This window comes from Micromys minutus (genome assembly GCF_963924665.1).
Source record: "Micromys minutus genome assembly, chromosome: 25".
In the NCBI taxonomy this organism is placed as follows: domain Eukaryota; kingdom Metazoa; phylum Chordata; class Mammalia; order Rodentia; family Muridae; genus Micromys; species Micromys minutus.
The window spans coordinates 40597244-40615485 of record NC_137960.1 but is presented as its reverse complement, the minus strand read 5'-3'; the positions used below and the strand labels follow the sequence as shown (position 1 = coordinate 40615485).

Below are 18242 nucleotides of genomic sequence, written 5' to 3'. Positions count from 1 at the left end.
CTTAGGCATATACCGAAAAGACACTCCATCCCACCACAAAGATACTTGCTCAACTACGTTCACTGTTGCTCTGTTCATAATAGTCAGAAATTAGGAACAGTCTAGATGTCCCTCAACAGAAGAGTGGATAAAGAAAATGTGGTACACTTAGACAATGAAGAATTACTCAACCATTGAAAAAATTGACACCATGCAATTTGCAGGCAAATGGATGGAATTAGAAAAAAAGTCATCTTGAGTGAGCTTTCCCAGACTCATAAGGACAAACGTAGTGTATAGTCTCTTAAACATGAATATTAGCTGTTAAACCAATGATGGCCAAGCTACAATCCATAGAAACTCAAAGTGTAGAGTAAGGAACTAGGTGATGCAGACAGACATTGTTAGGAGAGGGAACTAGAATAAATAGTTATGGATGAATGGGAAGATCAAGTGGGGAGGTGGGGAGAGAGAGAGGAACAAGGAAGGGACTATAAGGGGAGACATCTAAAACTAAGGGCCATTTGAGGAATAGTATGGGAACCTAAAATATATACATACAGGAAGGCAATCTAAATATGGGTAAGACAGAGCCTCAGCTGGGCCATCTCTTCTCAGCAAATGAAGCTTACAGTACCAGGATTAGGTTACATCTACTAAAGTTGTAGGTCATATGGACCTCATGGGAATTCCCCAAAAGAGAAACAAAAACATCATCCCAGTAACACTGATCTATGATGTGCTGGAGCAATGGTACCCCAAAGCTTGTAGGAGTAGCCAACCAATATCTGATCTGACTCAAGGCCTACTCCACGAGAGGGAACCCATACCTGACACTACTTGGGTGACAAAGACCCAGAGTCTAGATAGCTCAGGGACCAAATGATATTGGTCAAAAAAAAAATGTAGTAATAAAATTACTCCTAGATTGCAGTACATTGAGCTCCATAGAGACAGCGCCGGGGCAAGCGAGAGCCGGACAGGCACTGGGCAACTCTGTGCCTTGCGGAGGAAAATCAACTAAACGTGGGCAAAGGAGATCCTAAGAAGCCGAGAGGCAAAATGTCCTCATGTGCATTCTTTGTGCAAACCTGCCGGGAGAAGCACAAGAAGAAGCACCCGGATGCTTCTGTCAACTTCTCAGAGTTCTCCAGGAAGTGCTCAGAGAGGTGGGAGACCATATATGCTAAAGAAAAGGGGGAATTTGAAGATATGGTAAAAGCTGACAAGGCTCGTTATGAAAGAGAAATGAAAACCTACATTTTCCCTCCCAAAGGGGGAGACTAAAAAGAAGTTCAAGGACCCCAATGCACCCAAGAGGCCTCCTTCAGCCTTCTTCTTGTTCTGTTCTGAGTACCACCCAAAAATCAAGGGCAAGCATCCTGGGTTATCCATTGGTGATGTTGCAAAGAAACTAGGGGAGATGTGGAACAACACTGCCGTGGATGACAAGCAGCCCTGTGAGAAGAAGGCCGCCAAGATGAAGGAGAAGTATGAGAAGGATATTGCTGCCTGCAAAGCTAAAGGAAAACCTGATGCAGAGAAAAAGGGGGTGGTCAAGGCTGAAAAGAGCAAGAAAAAGGAAGAGGAAAATGATGAGGAGGATGAAAAGGATGAGGAAGAGGAGGAAGAAGAGGAAGATGAAGAAGATGATGATGATGAATAAGTTGGTTCTAGCGCAGTTTTTTTTTCCTTGTCTATAAAGCATTTAACCCCCCTGTACACAACTCACTCCTTTAAAAGAAAAAAAATGAAATGTAAGGCTGTGTAAGATTTGATTTTAAACTGTACAGTGTCTTTTTTTGCATAGTTAACACACTACCGAATGTGTCTTTAGACAGCCCTGTCCTGGTGGTATTTTCAATAGCCACTAACCTTGCCTGGTACAGTCTGGGGGTTGTAAATTGGCATGGAAATTTAAAGCAGGTCCTTGTTGGTGCACAGCACAAATTAGTTATATATGGGGACAGTAATTTGGTTTTTTTGTTTTTGTTTTTGTTTTTTTTTTAATCTTCAGTTGTCTCTGATGCAGCTTATAAGAAGATAATTGTTGTTCTGTTAACTGAATACCACTCTGTAGTTGCAAAAAAAAAAAAAAAAAAAAAAATTGCAGCTGTTTTGTTGACATTCTGAATGCTTCTAAGTAAGTACAATTTTTTATTAGTATTGTTGTCCTTTTCATAGGTCTGAAAGTTTTCTTCTCCAGGGGAAGCTAGTCTTTTGCTTTTGCCCATTTTGGGTCACATGGATTATTACAGTGCGTATCTTTTCATACAGTTAGCTGGAAAAAGGCTTTTGTCCACACACCCTGCATATTGTAGTCGGGGTAACATTTCCATCCATAGTTGAATTCTCCAAAACCGTGATCTGTTGGATAAGAGATTATATAACCTACTTGGCATAGCCAGGAGTGGTCAGTTCTGTCTCACCATGGGATTATTACAATCGAGAAATCTGAAAGCCTGTCCTTGAAGAAGTATGTTCTAACTAATAGAGAAGTATGTTCTTCTTACATGAGGACACTCCTCTAACTGCCATTACTGTGTAATGACAGTTATATTTTGCAGTTTCCCTACTAAAGAAGACCTGAGAATGTATCCCCAAAAGTGTGAGCTTAAAATACAAGACTTCGTGCTCTTTGTTTTCCTCAGTCCCAGCGAAGGCTGTCACGAGAAGCTGGCTATAATGCTCCTGCCCTTCTATCTACATATGGTTTGCTCAGGAAACTTGACTTGTTAAAGGTATATTTATTTAGTTGGGTCAGCTTTTAAAATTATGCCACATTTAAAATGAAGGGTATGTTTTCCTATACTGTGGTCTGTCCCTTCATAAATCAGATACAGGGAAGAGAATAAACTTTGCATATTAGTTCCAGTGGTCCAATCCATTTGCTTTTCTTTATAAAACCCAAACTCTTTCATTAGTCATGTTTGATCTGCTTAGCTTAGGGGACAATTTGGCAATTTTGTGGGGTTTTCTGAGATTATCGTTCTCTTAAAGTGCCAGCGTTTTAAGATAGCGTTCTTGTAATTTTACGGGCTTTTGTGATGGAGTGCTGTTATATCATTTTGACTTGGGTTCTTTACATTTGTGTTTGTTATGTAATTGGAGGAGGAATACTGAACATGAGTCCTGGATGATACTAATGAACTAATAATTGCAGAGGTTTTAAAAATAAAAAGATAAAATAAAATTACTCCTAATGGAAACACCCTATAGACCCCACCTGGGGCTGTTCGATTGAACAGTGAGCAAGTATCCAAAGCTGCAGGATCTCCATGACACAGGACAACAACAGGGTCTCCAAGAAGAATCCCATTGAGGACCCAGTACTGATAGTGTAGTAGAAGGAAAGATGTTTGGGCAAAGGGTATAATGTGTGACACACTGTGTGACACCCAGCTTCCTCTGGGACATGTTTTATTTGTTTGTTTGTTTGTTTGTTTGTTTTCTTTGGGGGAAGGGAAGACTGCAAGGTCAAAGAGTAGATATGGAGAGACAAGGAGACAAGGAGATTGGGGTGGTCAAATAATGTGAAATTCGCAAAGGGTCACTGAAAAGTTAAAATAAGTACTCCTGATGACATTCTGCTATACTCATAGATCAGCGCCCTGCTCAGTCATCATCAGAAGGGCTTCCTCCTGTAGCACATGGGAACAAATGCAGAGACCCATAGCCAGACAATATGCAGAGTAGAGACCTAGGAACTCTCTGTCCCAAATAAGATGTCTCCATCATATCTCTCCCCTCGGGGTTCAGGGAACCCACAGAAGAGGAAGCAGAAAACTTATAAGAGCCAGAGGGGGTAGAAAACACCAAGGAAACAGGGCACTATAAGTCGACAGGGTTGATGACATACAAGCTCACAGAGACTGGAGCAGTGTGCACAGGGCCTAAACTGGTGAGCGTCAGGTCCTCTGCATATTATTTTATGGCTTCTCATTTAGTGTTTTTATGGGATTCCTAAGTGTGTGAACAAGTACCTTCTTTCGGATTCTCTTTTTTCTTTTTGTTTGTATTGTTCAACTCTGATACAATAATTTTTTTTGTTTTATCTCTTATTTTCTTATAATCCCTTAGAAGCCTATTCTCGTCCAATGAGACGAGGGGGGGATCTGGATGGGAGGGGGCAGAAGAAACTGGGAGGAGCAGGGGGAGGGGAAAGAATCTATTTCCAATAAAAAGAGGAAATATCAACAAAACAACAAAGCAAGCAAGCAAAAAGCCCAACTGTCAACTTGACACAGTCAAGATGGTCACAGAAAGGTGACCATCTCTATCAGATTGTCTGTGGGCATGTCTATGAGGGACCAACTTCATTGTTAATTAATGCAAGATGGCCTGGGGCCCACTGTGGGTGGCAGTATTCCTAGGCAGATGGTCCTAAACTGTATAAGGAAATTTGGTAACTTGAGTCCATGAGCCAGCCAGAATGCAAGCTAGCAAGCAGTGGTACTCAGTAGTTCCTGCCTCTAGTTTCTCCCTTGAGTTCCTGCCCTGACCTCCTTCAATGGTAAAGCGTGTGGGACAAAATATACCCTTCCTCATGCCCCAAAAGCAAGCGAGAAAACAACTGAACAGAAAGCAAATGCTTCAGTTGCTTTATATTCACAAACCAGAAACACTAGATGACAAGGTCTAGAAAGCAAAGCCAAGAAATGCTAACCTTATTCAAATCCCACTGCTGGGACCCATACTTTCCTCAAGATATCCTTACTCCCTGTTCACTGTCCTTAAAAAAAAAAAAGCTACCCTAGGCCAATAGCCTGGCTGGCAAATGTTTCCCCCGCATTGATATGCTTACAGTGGTCGGCAATAATTCTAAATGTGTTATTTCCATGTGCTCTTGGTTATTACAAACAGTACCACAACAGATGCAGACCCTTGCATTTGCTATCTTAGGCACCAAAGGTTATTCCCTTAGAACAGATATCACAAAGAACTGAGTTGGGTTTCGTTTTTTGTGTTGCAAAACAGAAAGCTGTTACAGAAGCTCCCTGATCCTCTCACCCTCTGGAAACATCTTACATGAAGTCTCTTTCACCTGAGACTTTCAGTGTGTAGGACTCACAGGGACACACACCAACAGTGTGGTTTGGGGCTCACGTGGGGTGAGCAACACAAAGGAAATGACTGCTGTTGAAAGAGAAGAGAATGTTAGGAAAAAGATGACGTCCCGGGTTTCGGCACCAATGTTAGGAAACCGATGAAGAGAATGTTGGGAGGTGGGTATGTTCCATGGAGGTGGGGCGAGGCATGGGGGATGCCTCTGGGGGACCATGTTGGGAATCCCTTCCCCCTGAGGGACCAGCCACACGAAGGTATAGTACAGAATAGAGTTTATCCAGGGCATGGGGAGGGGAGGTAAGAGGATGTTAGGGGCAGAGAGAGAGAGAAAAGAGTAGAGAAGCAGAGGCTGGCCATGAGCGTGTAGAGTGGGGGATGGGGAGAGGAGAGGGGAGAGCAAGAGGACAGAGAATAAGAAAGTGAGAGAGAGGAGGGGGCAAGCAGCTCCCTTTACAGTGTCAGGTAACTGGGGCGGAGCATACCTGACTGTTGTCAGGTAACTGAGGAGTGGGGTTTACAGAATCCCAACATTCCCCCATTTTGGTTTAATTAAAAAGAAAAATTAGAGGCGATGGTGGAGCAGGAATCTCTGTAATCTCTGACTGCATCACGCTTGCTTTGGGGCAGCGTTTTTGCAGAATCTAGAAAAGTGGGAGTGGGAATGTTTGTTCAGTCTTAGAGTTGGCTGTTTCCTTGATGTCCAGGGTCTGTGGAACCATCTGAGGATATGTCAGAAGGAACAGGTCGAATAGAAGAGTCTGTGTCTGTGAGAGAAGGCTGAAGCATCTGTAGGTTGCTTCTCTGGAGCTGTTCTTGATGTAATGAGCGCCTGGACTTCACAAGATGCTGGAACACACACACACACACACACACTATAGGTAGAGATTAAGTACGTTTGGAAGAAAGAACAATGTTGTAGGAGTGCTCCTAATGCTACAATTCCTCCCTTTTTCTTAATCTAAAAAGAAGGAAAAGGGGAGGGGGAGGCCAATGGTGAAAGGGGAATGGGGGGGCCAAGTCTCTTAGGCTACTTCCTGCTGCCTTGGGGTGTTGTCAGTTTTGGGGTGTAGCTGGCTTTCACCGTCGGGGTCCACCTGGCAAATGTTTGCATCAGGCTCCTCCATGGACAGTGCTCGTGATCCTGTAACAGGAACTTCTTTAGCTGCCAGGATGTGTGGATTCTGTAAACCCCACTCCACAGTTACCTGGCAACAGCCAAGTTTACCCCAGCCCACAGTTACCTGGCAACAGCCAGGTATACCCCAGCCCACAGTTACCTGGCAACAGTCAGGTATGCTCTGCCCCAGTTACCTGACACTGAAAAGGGAGCTGCTTGCCCCCTCCTCTCTCTTACTTTCTTACTCTCTGTCCTCTTGCTCTCCCCCCTCCTCTCCCCATCCCCCACTCTACACGCTCATGGCCAGCCTCTGCTTCTCTACTCTTTTCTCTCTCTCTCTCTCTCTCTCTCTCTCTCTCTCTCTCTCTCTCTCTCTCTCTCTCTGTCTCTCTCTCTCTCTCTCTCTCTTTCTCTCTCTCTGCCTCTAACATCCTCTTAACTCCCCTCCCCATGCCCTGGATAAACTCTATTCTGTACTATACCTTCGTGTGGCTGGTCCCTCAGGGGGAAGGGATTCCCAACATGGTCCCCCAGAGGCATCCCCCATGCCTCGCCCCACCTCCATGGAACATACCCAGCCCCCTCCCCCGTCTTTTTCCTAACATTGGTGCCAAAACCTGGGACATCATCTTTTTCCTAACAGCTGTTTTATCACAGAAACAACTTAGCAGGATGTGGTTTAATTTCCATCTACACCGCAGGCGAGAAACTTGAAGGAGACCAGCATTTTACACAAGGAAACCACAGCCAGCACTTGAATTCAATTCTAGCTGATGCCACAGCTACAATGGCACCAGTTTTGTTCTACTGACTTTACAAAGACTGTAAATTTGCCCTGTATCCACCACTGAATTTTCTTTTCTCCGTGGGGTTGGAGTATGTGGGGGGAATATGTAGCCAAAGACATTCACTAATAACCACTTCTTGGTTTAAAAATTCAAAGGAAATAGTTTGGCACATTTACTAAAAGTCTTTCCGAACTAATAACTTCCAAAACTTGGCAGTCTGATTAATTCCCAAATTGAATACTGAATCGTCATTGTAGCTTCCTGAAGGTCAGCTGGAGAGAAAGTGGCTCACGTAAGCACAAAGCACGAGGTTATAATTTAACCAGTGTATCCCATCTGAGGTGACCATATCCCTGAGCAGACAACAAAGTGCTTGCTCAGCAGTTTTCTCTGCTTTGGTCTTTGAGATTGACAGTTGAGTAATACGAACCGCCCCACTTTTCTGAAACGTTTGAATGGACCCCAATTTACAGACAACAGCAAGATAAAAGTCATGGCCTAATGATAGCATTGAGCCCTTCGTCCAGCTGGGTGGGTCATCCAGGTCACGTGCTTCTGCGAAAAAGCAAGATTTTAGAACATGACGTTCTTCAGATTAATCAAGGACCGGTGTTTGGTGTTTTTCCGGTCACACCAACCCCACTTGGAGCTTTCAGACTCCAACACTCTTGTCTCCTTATCCCCTCCCTTCCCCCGGCATTTGTTCTGTGGTCATTTTGGAGCACCTGTCCCATGCTGGCCTGTATTAAGCGTTGGCAAAAACAATACCTTGCTGCCTTGTGTCATTTCCAGCTCATTTCACCCGCGCAGACTCAGTTGGCCATGCGGCACGCGCTGCTTAAGGCTCATCCTCTCGTTACCTGCCTGCTCGGTGCCCCTCGGCGAACGGACTAACAGTTGCACCAGAGACTGAATGAGGGAACCTTCAACACCTCGTATCTGTGCTGATGTGTGTTTTGATCAGGATCGTCAGGCATCTTGTCTGTGCCGCTCTTCAACTTTCTCTGCCTGGGAAAGCTTTGCGGTCCTTGGTCCTTGCTCATTCCTTTCTCCCGGTAGAGCAATGCTGATGGTGGCCAGAAGCAACAGACCGCCTCCCTCCCCTCCCCCAGAAGTCCTCAGTGGCCTCTGCCTTTCTGCTGAGACTGTTTTGGCGAAGGAGCAATCTCTGTGTGAGGCAGCACCATGTCTCACCCTTCTCTGGCCCTATTTTCAACCCAAACAAGTCTCTGTTAGGAGTTTGGCTAGTGGACAGTGTTATAAAATTCCTCGTTCCTGGCGCTGCTGTTAGAGAACAATTTGAAATGTGATTAAAAAGCTATTTAAGTAGGTTTTCCTTTAGATCTATAACCAAGAAGCCAACACGCCTAGAGAACACCTGGGGAAACCACAAGGTCGGCTGATGAGCTTTTGGTGCTTAGGGGTGACTGGCAGGCAGAATCAGGAAATGAACCGCATCCAGAGACGGCTAAAAATACTTCAGGGCTTCTACTGGCCCCACAGACAGAAATGCCATCTGCGGTGAGCGAGTCCTGGCACCGAAGCCAGAGTTTCAGTCTTACCGAGCATGCTCTGTGCTGACGTACCGTATTCCCACCCCACCCCCAACCTTTTGTAAAACTTTTCTCTTAAAAATGCCTTCTAGATCATCCCAATTTTAAGACCTTTTCTGCCTGTGCTTGCTCATGATTCTCACTTCTTTTTACAAGTGTTCAGGTTTTGCCTAAACTGTTACATTTAAACCTTTACAGAAACGTGTGTGTGCGTGCACACGTATGCTCGTGTGCACACACGCATGTGCATGCTGCTGAGACTTGAACACAGAACCTTGCTGTATTACTGACCTATGTTCCCAGCCATGAAAATGTTCTGACACAAGGTACCAAAACCATTTGCTTATTTTTTTTAAGATTTATTTTATTTTACATAATAAGCTTTTTGCTTGCATGTATGTGTGGAAACCATATATATGTGTGGTGTCCAAGAAGGCCAGAAGAGGGTACCAGATCCCCTGGAAGTGGAATTACAGAGGTTATGAGCTGCTGTGTGGGTGCTGGGAACCAAACCTGTGTCTGCTATGTGATGACGTAAGTCACGTTGTGACAGACAGGCATCCCTCATCAGAGACTCACCATCTGGATTTATCCAAATAACTATAAACTAGATGAATATCAATTTTATCTAGATAAACTAGGCTTATCCAGATGGCTGTCAGTTTTCAAAATTGTGAGCTATATAAATCAATTTTCTTTTTTTTTTTTTAAATAAAAGGGGGGGTTGGGGTGGGAGGATATACCCTTCAGAGTCTCCGGTATTTAAACATGTGATCCCAGTTAGGGGCACTGTTTGGGGAAGTCTGGGAAGTCCAGTGTAGGTAGAGAAAGCATGTTTCTGGAAGCAGGCTTTGAGAGGGAAGGAAGGAAGGAAGGAAGGAAGGAAGGAAGGAAGGAAGGAAGGAAGGAAGGAAGGAAGGAAAGAAACGACCTACTTCCATTTTGCTCTCTCTTCTTCAAGCCTATGGTAAAGGACGTGAACTCTCAGCTGCGTCTTTCCCCAGCCACCATGCCTACTACTTGCTTCATGCCTCTGCTCCAGGATGGGCTCGTCACTTGGAACTGTAGCCCAAACAAATTCCTTCCGTCATGGCGTTGTACCGCAGTCACTGGAAAGTAACTGACAGGGTGTGCAATAATCCGCAGCCCAGAGACTGAGAACAGAGACTTGTAGGTGGAGACAAAGAATCACAAGAGATAAAGGAATGGGTACGGGCTGAAAAACTAGGGCCCTCCAAACACCCACACAGTCCTATGCAACCTTGTGTCTCTGCAAGTATTAAGTCAGAGAAGAAACTAGGAGATAATGTCTGCCCCTGAAAGAGGCGCTCTCTCAGCCCCACGTCCTTTCTTTCTCTCTCCCTCCCTCCCTCTTTCTCTCTCTCTCTCTGGTCTAATTGTCACCTGTGGCTGCTGAAGGCAGAAGTAGTAGAAGTGACCCTGGGAGACCCCGTGCGTCTGGTGCTGTTTCAGCGCTGCCTCTCCGGGCCCGTGTAGTCTGCGCCTGCATAGACATGCACCGAGGGCAACAGACATCCCAGCAGGGCCAGCGGAATGCAGCGTGGCCCAGAACCAGCTGGCCTTCCACAGTCCTCCCACACAGGACAGATATTAATAGACTGCCCGGGCTCGGAAGGCCAGAAACCCTGCCTTCACTCTCCTGTGAACCCCGAGTAGAAGATGAGGGTCATGTCAAACAGGACAGGTGCCTCGCGAGAACCGACAGAATGAAGTTTCAAGAGAGAGGAAGAGTAGAAATGCGGAGCTTTCCACATATAGACCTTATTTTTATTTAAAAGCTGTTTGCCCTATAGCTGGTCAGATACTCATACCCTTTCCTAGCCCATCTGTGCCTGCCCACTACCCAGCCACTTGCACAGGCTGCTCCTGTTCCATCGTTGTCCTCACGGTGCCCCTCCCCCCTTCGTGGGACCTGCTCATGGCGAATGCTCACAGACGTATCCTGGTGAAGCCTCCCTCTCTCTGCTCCTCACCAGAGACCCTCTAAATCTGCCCAGCTATTGACTGATTAGCCAATCAGATGTGATAATTTGTTTTCTTTTACGCAACACTGGAACAGGAGATGCTTGACATTGCCAATGTCTAGGCTGCAACCAGATCCCTGGGCACAGTCGTCGGCGTCTGAATACACAGTACACAAAAGCATCCCCCAACATGAGGGAGAGAGTAGTTACATCCCACTGACTGGTCTGGATTGCTCTCTGAAGACAGTGCCTGTTGAATGGGTGTGACAGTCTGAATGAAAATGGCTTCCATATGCTCCTATAGAAAGAGTGTTTGGAAGACTTGGGACCTGTGCCCTTGTCGGAGTACACATGGCCTTGTTGGAGGAAGTGTGTCACTGGGGGTGGGCTTTGAGGTTTCAGATGCTCAAATCAGGCCCAGTCTCCCTCTCCCTCTCTCCCTGACAATCCAATCCAGCAGACATATTTTTCTTCCATCTAGATGTACAGCTCTCGGCTACCTCTCCAGCACCATGCATGCCACCATGCTTCCCACCGTGATGCTAAACCTCTGAACTATAAGCCAGGCCTAATTGAATGCTTTTCTTTATAAGAGTTGCCGTGGCCATGATATCTTTTCACAGCAAAGAAACCCTAACTAAGAACGTGGAATGGAAGGAGCATGTGAACCACAGGGAGAAAGAAAACCTCACCAAGTAGCCCAAGCAAGTTCCAAATTCAAGATCTCCCTGCCTCAGCCTCCAGCATGCTGAGACCACAGGTGCCCTCCCCAAGGCCCAGCTTAACCACTAAAGAGAGCAGTGGCATTAGCTGGGGGTGGGGGGTGAAGGGGTGGTCACAGCAGGATTTGTTTAACACAGGATGACAATCAAGTGTAGGGTTAGGGAACAAGAGTTGGCTGAGGGAGCTGTGAGTGGGTATGCTGGCTCTGTGGTGGGAGAGAACAGAACTGTGCTTGTCACTCGGATCCTTGAGGCTTCGATGCTCAACTTTCTCAGTGAAATGAGGCATCCATTCCCGAGACTAAGGAGGGTGAGTCTGAAAAGCTTGGGTAAAGCCTAAGCCTGTGCAGGCTTCTCCAACCTGCAGTTTCGGTTGGAAACCGGTTTTGTTATGGTCCTTGTCCTCTGTGGTTTCCTTTAGTAAATGACAAGGGGCAGCAAGTGACAGAGCTGGTATGTCCACATGGAGGGAAAGAAGGTGCAGAAAGATCAACTGGAAGTCAGAGAACAGGAGGTGAAGAGCAGTCCCTCACCTGTGCTGTCGAGGTTGAAGGAAAGGTCCCGGTCCACAGAGCACCGGCAGACACAGTCAGGAGCCAGCCTTTGATTTGAATGAGAAATGCCGCCCCTCCCCCACCCCCATGCTCGTATTTTAAATGCTTGGTTCCTGGCTGATGGAACTTCGTGGGGAGGCGTTGTAACCTGGCTGGAGGAAGTGGATCACTGAGGGGTTGGTCCCGGAAGACTAGCCCCAGTTCCTAATTGTGGTTCTCTCTGCTTCCTGGTCCCACTACCACCAAGGGAGGGGCTCTGTCACATGCTTCCACAGCCTCTGAGCAAGTGGGCCTTCTAAAGCTGTAAACCAAGGAAAACCCTTCCTCCTTTGAATTGCTTCCTTATAGCAGTAGGAAAAGTGACTAAGCCAGGCAACGAAGACAGGAACGTCCCCAAAGAGGGAAGAAAGTGGGAGAGCTTGTGATTAGTTGCTTGTCTCATTGCTTTGACAAAAAATATCTGACAAAAGCTATTTAAGGAAGGAAGGATTTTTGGTTGAGAGAGAGGGGGACAGACAGACAGACAGAGAGCACTGGTACACACATACCACAGTTTGGGGTAATGGTCCTTGCCTTCTACCTTGTTTGAGACAAGATCCTGTGTGTGTGTGTGTGTGTGTGTGTGTGTGATTCCAGTGATCCAGTGGCAAGCTGGCCCACCTCCCATCTTGCCACAGGATCACAGGAGTTACAGACATGTACCTCTGTGCCCAGATGTGCATGGATTCTGGAGGTTCAAACTCAGATCCTCCTGTTTGCACCCACTGACCATCTCTACATCCAGGAAGAGAAGGCTTATGGTGCCTTCTCTAGGGGATAGAGCCCATCACGGCAGAGAAGGCATAGCAGAAGTGGGAGGTATGGCCTTGTTGGAGTGGGTGTGGCCTTGTTGGAGGAGGAAGTGTGTCATTGTGGATATGACCCTCATTCTAACTGCCTGAAAGCCAGTCTTCTCCTAGTGGCCTTCAGATGAAAATGCAGAACTCTCAACTCCTGCACCATGCCTCGGTAATAATGAACTGAACCTCTGAACCTGTGAGCCAGATCCAATTAAATGTTCTTATGTGGTGGCTATTACTCGTCAGCTATATCTGGAATGAACCACAATCCAGAAGTGGAGGGCTCACCTGTGATCCTGATCTTGAGGCTGGAGATACAAGGTTCTGACCTGGATCTTGGCATGGAGATCCTGAGGCACAGTGGCTATGAATCCCAGGAGACTAAGGCAAGGAGATCTCTGAGTTCAAGGTCAACCTGGGACAAAACAATTTCCAAATCAAGGTGTGGAGGCACACACCTTTAGACCACACCTTCTGCAGGAAGATTTGCTCTTCTTTGCCTGCGTGCATTTATTTGCCAGCACATCTGTTGAAACCTACTTCTACAGAAGAGCAGCTGAAACAACTGGCCTTGTGGGACTGAGTAATATTAGATCCGTGGACTTCCCATTCACAGCTGCCCATTGTTGAACTACAGACCGTCATCATAACAAATCCCCTTACTATATAGAGACTGCCCATAAGTTCTGTGACTCTAGAGAACTCTGACTCACACACCTTATAAGAATTGCCTTGGTCAAGGTGTCTGTTCACAGTAGTAAAACCCTAGGACACCTTGTCTCTTCAGTGATTGTAGATCCTGTCAGGTTGACAATTTCCAACAAACTCTGTGTTGGCATGAAGAGTGTCCCCAAAAGTTCACATCCACATAGAACCCCAGAATAAGACCTCCTTCAGATAGAAGGCATTTGCAGATGTAATTAAAGTTCTGAAGTTAACACTGATTGAGGTGACTGCTATTCCTACAAAAACGTACAGATACTCCATGGTGTATGCTCCCATGGGAGGCCATTTTGATGTGCACTGCCAGTGTTACCACTGAAGGCCATGTGAACACCCATAGTCTTTGTGGCCACCTAAAGCCATGTGGATGTCAATAGGCCATGTTGCCACTGGCAGCTATGTAGATGTCTGTGGTCTGTGATGCTACCTGAAGTCATGTTGGTGCCTGTGGCTGGTGTTGCCATCAGAGGCCATGTGGATGTCTGATGATAATGACCCACCCAAAAAAGACATAGTCCAGACAGTAAGCACCGAACACTTAAAACTTGTGATAGGGATCCTGAGTGCAGCTCTGCACAGATAACAGTGTGCACAGCTGATGGCCTGCACAGCTGATGGCCTGTACAGCTGATGGCCTGCACAGCTGATGGCCTGCACAGCTGATGGTCTGCACAGCTGATGGCCTGCACAGATGATGGCCTGCACAGCTGATGGCCTGCACAGATGATGGCCTACACAGCTGATGGCCTGCACAGCTGATGGCCTGCACAGCTGATGGCCTGCACAGATGATGGCCTACACAGCTGATGGTCTACACAGTTGATGGTGCACACAGCTGATGGTCTGCACAGCTGATGGTCTGCACAGCTGATGGTCTGCACAGCTGATGGTCTGCACAGCTGATGGCCTGCATAGCTGATGGCCTGCACAGCTGATGGCCTGCACAGCTGATAGCCTACACAGCTGATGGTGCACACAGCTGATGGCCTACACAGCTGATGGCCTACACAGCTGATGGCCTGCACAGCTGATGGCCTACACAGCTGATGGCCTGCACAGCTGATGGCCTGCACAGCTGATGGCCTGCACAGCTGATGGCCTGCACAGCTGATGGTCTGCACAGCTGATGGCCTGCACAGATGATGGCCTGCACAGCTGATGGCCTGCACAGATGATGGCCTACACAGCTGATGGCCTGCACAGCTGATGGCCTGCACAGCTGATGGCCTGCACAGATGATGGCCTACACAGCTGATGGTCTACACAGTTGATGGTGCACACAGCTGATGGTCTGCACAGCTGATGGTCTGCACAGCTGATGGTCTGCACAGCTGATGGTCTGCACAGCTGATGGCCTGCATAGCTGATGGCCTGCACAGCTGATGGCCTGCACAGCTGATAGCCTACACAGCTGATGGTGCACACAGCTGATGGCCTACACAGCTGATGGCCTACACAGCTGATGGCCTGCACAGCTGATGGCCTACACAGCTGATGGCCTGCACAGCTGATGGCCTGCACAGCTGATGGCCTGCACAGCTGATGGCCTGCACAGCTGATGGTCTGCACAGCTGATGGCCTGCACAGCTGATGGCCTACACAGCTGATGGCCTGCACAGCTGATGGCCTGCACAGCTGATGGCCTGCACAGCTTATGGCCTGCACAGCTGATGGCCTGCACAGCTGATGGCCTGCACAGCTGATAGCCTGCACAGCTGATGGTCTGCACAGCTGATGGTACACACAGCTAGTGACCTGCACAGCTCTACTGTGGGTGTGGGTGGGGAGGACTCAGGTTTCTTTAACACACTGGTCACAGGGAGTTTAACCATGCTCTTCAGTGAGTATATGGCCAACACAAATTAAATTGTTGGGTCAGGATTTTTCCTCCTCCTCCTCCTCCTCCTCCTTCTCCTCCTCCTCCTTTTCTTTAAGGGAGGCCACAAGGGAGGGGGAAGTGGACCTGGGAAGACAGCGAAGTGAATGTGAGCTGTGTGCATTATGTGAAACTCACAAATAATCACAATATTATGCTGAGGGAAAAGTACAATTGCTGAATAGGAGAGGACTGTGTGAACAGAAGTAATTCTTTAACATCCCATGGGAAACAGTAGCACCTTTCTAGCTTCATTTAAAAGTAGATGTATGTTTATTGCTATTTTTAAAAGATTTATTTATTTTATTTATATGAGTATACTGTTGCTGTCTGCAGACACACCAGAAGAGGGCATCAGGTCCCATTACAGATGGTTGTGAGCCACCATGTAGTTGCTATTTTTTAAGAGACGCTAGATCAAAGGATCTAAACCAAAAATATCAAGGACAACCTAAGACCCCTAACGCTGAAAGCATAAACTAAAAGTGTCCCTCAGGGTCCCCAGAAGGAACCCACTAAGTTGACATCTTGGTTTGGAACTTCTAGGTCCAGAACTGTGAAATAATAAGTTTATGTTGTTTCATGACCAGTTTGTGGCCAATCACCCTAAGAAACAAACATACAGGAAGGAAGTAGCAGTTGTAGGGCTGGTGTTGAGGACTGGCATGTGTTTTCTCCCTCTTGTATGCTCTCCTGTCAGGAAGATTCTGAGACTCAGTGGGCTCACCTCAGCAGCTGATTGGGTTCTGGGCTTGTAGGGGACAGGAGGGGTGTACCCATAAGAAGCAAAATGGGCCAAGTGTGGAGGTGCACTTCGGTCCAAACACTCAGGAGACAGAGGCAGGTAGAGTGCTGTGAGTTCAAAGCCAGCCTGGTCAACCTAGTGAGTTCCAGGCTAGTTAGTGAGTCTCTGTCTAAAATAAGACAGACAGAAAGGAAGCACAAGGTTGCACAGCCACAGAACAAGAGGCCACTTTTCTCCTGGTGTCCCTGTCTATAAGAGGGTTAAGTTCAAGAGGGTTCAAAGCTTGGTGTCTTTTCAAGGGTTAACAGGGAGCCACACCACGGTGTTTGTAGAGACAATGGAAGTGATTAAAGGTGAAGCTTTAAGGGCTGGAGAGATGGCTCAGTGGTTAAGAGCACTGACTGCTCTTCCAGAGGTCCTGAGTTCAATTCCCAGCAACCACATGGTGGCTCACAACCATCTGTAATGGAATCTGATGCTCTCTTCTGGTGTGCCTGAGGACAGTGACAGTGTACTCATATAAATAAAATAAAATATTTTTTAAAAAAGGTGAAGCTTTGAAAGCTAGAAGAAATGTCCTTTGGGCATCAGTATAGTCTGGCTACTTAAAAGGATATCATGGCATCTTAATCAATATGCTATTGCTGTGAACAGATACCATGACCATGGCAACTTCTATAAAAGAAAACATTTCATTGTGGCTGGCTTACAGTTCAAAGGTTTAATCCATTATTATCATGGTGAGGAGCACAGTGACCTGCAGACAGACATGTTACTGGAGAAATAGCTGAGAGTTCTAGATCTGAAGGCAGAGGAAAGAAAGACAGCCATTGGGCCTGACTTAGGCTTCTGAAACCCAAACCCCAAAGCCCACTCTCAATAACACACTTTTTCCAACAAGGCCATACCTCCTAATAGTATCACTTCCTAATGACCAAGCATTCAATTTTAGTATATGTGCTGCCAAAGCAAGCACATGACCAAGCATTCAAATATATGAGCCCATAGGGGCCATCCCTGTTCAAATCACCACATATGGTTTCAAAAATTTGCTTTCATATTTTTCCATTTTTCCAACCCAGGTCAAACTAGAGCTCTACATTGTAATTTTATAATTATATATCTGTGTGTATATGTGTGTGCATGCATACGTGTGTGTGCATATGTGTGTGCTCTGCTGACTGACCAGCAAGCCCCAGGGATCTACCTGTCTCTGATCTCCAGCACTGACTTACAGACACATGCCACAGCACCCAACATTTAAGATGGGTGCCGAGGATCTGAACTTAGGTCTTCACACTTGCATAGCAGGTGCTCTATGCACTGAGCCATCTCCTTGGCCCCTAGGTATAGGTTTCTCCCTGAGTCTACAACAGACAGTGAACCAGAAGTGGAAGAAAGTAAGGAGTTCATGCCTGTAGCCATGAGTGTGTGTATTGGTAAGATGGGGACGATTTAGAAGCAGGACTTGTTGGGACCAGGGTGTAGTAGTACAGTGTGTGTGTGAAAAGCTGGGTTCGATCCCAAGTACCTCAAGAAAAGAGAATCTGGACATCTCAGCCCAACAGTGTTCTGTGTTACTTGTGTTACTGATTTCCAGGTGATGGTCCCATCCCTGTCTCTGCTTTGCTCAGGTGGTACTGTCTAGGAACATGGGATAATTAACCACACTCAAAGGTTACCTGCTTGCCTGTCTATGAAACACAGCCATGGCTCCTCCTGCCTTATCTCTGCTGAGAAGCACCATCACCATCCAGATGGGTTGTCTGATGCTGACAGTAATTTATAGTTGTTATTGTTGTTTTTGTTAATTTTTTTCTTCGTGTGACCTTTTGGACTACATCCTTGGCACAGATGCCAAAGCTTGTTAAGGCTAATACCTTGTTTAATGGAGCCTTGAAGATCAAAGCCACAAGATCAGGGCGGGCAAGTCTCTTCCAAGCCCTTGAAAGTCATTTTCCTCCTCGCGGTTTTGACTTTCTGCCTCCCCTGTTTGTTCTGAGCTGTAATAGAATTCTCTTGCTCTAATTGCAGCTCGACGAAGAAAGACAATGCATGCTTATTTATTAAACTCTATAAAGACTGGGATGAAAACTAAGAACAGAATCAAAGGCTTAGATAGTTTATCATGCATACCATCACCCACATAGCCCAGGTCTGCCAACTGGGGGGAAAAACTGAAAGTGTGGGAAAAGATGGGGAAGACGATGAGAGCTTTCTTGCTGAAGTGGCCCTACTCTGAACGCTGGTGACAATATTTGAAGACAGCAGAACACAGAAAGTACAGAAGAAAT

The 18242-nt window shown here is 46.5% G+C and overlaps 1 pseudogene across 1 annotated transcript; it reads left to right on the top strand.

The window, feature by feature from the left end:
- Positions 1–1041: 1041 nt before the first annotated feature.
- On the top strand, positions 1042–1601 carry LOC308437152 (high mobility group protein B1-like; annotated as a pseudogene). The gene has a single exon. The product of its transcript is annotated as a high mobility group protein B1-like (transcript).
- Positions 1602–18242: the final 16641 nt, after the last annotated feature.